Here is a 2,673-nt window from a genome sequence, read left to right on the forward strand (position 1 = left end):
CATGTGGCTGTGATCATGTGAAGGCATGTGGCTGCAGTCACTGTGAAGGCGTGTGGCTGCAGTTACTGTGAAGGCGTGTGACTGTGATCATGTGAAGGCGTGTGACTGTGATCATGTGAAGGCGTGTGACTGTGATCATGTGAAGGTGTGTGGCTGTGATCCTGTGAAGGCGTGTAACTGTGATCCTGTGAAGGCGTGTGGCTGTGATCCTGTGAAGGCGTGTGACTGTGATGATGTGAAGGCGTGTGACTGTGATCATGTGAGGGCGTGTGGCTGTGATCCTGTGAAGGCGTGTGGCTGCAGTCACTGTGAAGGCGTGTGGCTGCAGTTACTGTGAAGGCGTGTGGCTGTGGTCACTGTGAAGGGGTGTGACTGCGATCCCTGTGAAGGCGTGTGGCTGCGATCCTTGTGAAGGCGTGTGGCTGTGATCACTGTGAAGGCGTGTGACTGTGGTCATGTGAAGGCATGTGGCTGTGGTCATGTGAAGTCGTGTGACTGTGATCATGTGAAGGCATGTGGCTGTGATCATGTGAAGGCATGTGGCTGCAGTCACTGTGAAGGTGTGTGGCTGCAGTTACTGTGAAGGCGTGTGGCTGTGATCATGTGAAGGAGTGTGGCTGTGATCACTGTGAAGGCGTGTGGCTGTGATCATGTGAAGGCGTGTGGCTGTGATCATGTGAAGGCGTGTGGCTGTGATCATGTGAAGGCGTGTGACTGTGATCATGTGAAGGCATGTGGTTGTGATCACTGTGAAGGCGTATGGCTGTGATCATGTGAAGGCGTGTGGCTGCGATCCCTGTGAAGGTGTGTGGCTGCGATCCTTGTGAAGGCGTGTGGCTGTGATCACTGTGAAGGCGTGTGACTGTGATCATGTGAAGGCGTGTGGCTGTGATCATGTGAAGTCGTGTGGCTTCGATCCCTGTGAAGGCATGTGGCTGTGATCATGTGAAGGCGTGTGACTGTGATCATATGCAGGCGTGTGGCTGTGATCATGTGTAGGCGTGTGACTGTGATCATGTGAAGGCGTGTGGCTGTGATCATGTGAAGGTGTGTGACTGTGATCATGGAAGGCGTGTGGTTGTGATGACTGTGAAGGCGTATGACTGTGATGATGTGAATGCGTGTGGCTGTGATCCTGTGAAGGCGTTTGGCTGCAGTCACTGTGAAGACGTGTGGCTGCAGTTACTGTGAAGGCGTGTGGCTGTGGTCACTGTGAAGGCGTGTGGCTGCGATCCCTGTGAAGGTGTGTGGCTGCGATCCTTGTGAAGGTGTGTGGCTGCGATCCTTGTGAAGGCATGTGACTGTGGTCCTGTGAAGGCATGTGGCTGTGATCATGTGAAGGCATGTGGCTGTGATCATGTGAAGGCGTGTGACTGTGATCATGTGAAGGCGTGTGGCTGCAGTTACTGTGAAGGTGTGTGGCTGTGGTCACTGTGAAGGCGTGTGGCTGTGATCCCTGTGAAGGTGTGTGGCTGCGATCCTTGTGAAGGCGTGTGGCTGTGATCACTGTGAAGGCATGTAACTGTGGTCATGTGAAGGCATGTGGCTGTGATCATGTGAAGGCGTATGACTGTGATCATGTGAAGGCATGTGGCTGTGATCATGTGAAGGCATGTGGCTGCAGTTACTGTGAAGGCGTGTGGCTGCAGTTACTGTGAAGGCGTGTGACTGTGATCATGTGAAGGCGTGTGGCTGTGATCATGTGAAGGCGTGTGGCTGCAGTTACTGTGAAGGCGTGTGGCTGTGGTCACTGTGAAGGGGTGTGGCTGCGATCCCTGTGAAGGCGTGTGTCTGCGATCCTTGTGAAGGCGTGTGGCTGTGATCACTGTGAAGGCGTGTGACTGTGGTCATGTGAAGGCGTTTGGCTGTGATCACTGTGAAGGCGTGTGGCTGCAGTCATTGTGAAGGCATGTGGCTGCAGTTACTGTGAAGGCATGTGACTGTGATCATGTGAAGACGTGTGACTGTGATCATGTGAAGGCATGTGGCTGTGATCATGTGAAGGCGTGTGGCTGTGATCATGTGAAGGCGTGTGACTGTGATCATGTGAAGGCGTGTGGCTGTGATCATGTGAAGGCGTGTGACTGTGATCATGTGAAGGCGTGTGGCTGTGATCCTGTGAAGGCGTGTGGCTGCAGTCACTGTGAAGGCGTGTGGCTGCAGTTACTGTGAAGGCGTGTGGCTGTGGTCACTGTGAAGGGGTGTGGCTGCGATCCCTGTGAAGGCGTGTGTCTGCGATCCTTGTGAAGGCGTGTGGCTGTGATCACTGTGAAGGCGTGTGACTGTGGTCATGTGAAGGCGTGTGGCTGTGATCATGTGAAGTCGTGTGACTGTGATCATGTGAAGGCATGTGGCTGTTATCATGTGAAGGCGTGTGGCTGTGATCATGTGAAGGCGTGTGACTCTGATCATGTGAAGGCGTGTGGTTGTGATCACTGTGAAGGCGTGTGGCTGTGATCACTGTGAAGGCGTGTGACTGTGGTCATGTGAAGGCGTGTGGCTGTGATCATGTGAAGACGTGTGACTGTGATCATGTGAAGGCATGTGGCTGTGATCATGTGAAGGCGTGTGGCTGTGATCATGTGAAGGCGTGTGACTGTGATCATGTGAAGGCGTGTGGCTGTGATCATGTGAAGGCGTGTGACTGTGATCATGTGAAGGCATGTGGCTGTG

The sequence above is a fragment of the Bubalus bubalis genome, chromosome 16, assembly GCF_019923935.1.
Source record: "Bubalus bubalis isolate 160015118507 breed Murrah chromosome 16, NDDB_SH_1, whole genome shotgun sequence".
In the NCBI taxonomy this organism is placed as follows: Eukaryota; Metazoa; Chordata; class Mammalia; order Artiodactyla; family Bovidae; genus Bubalus; species Bubalus bubalis.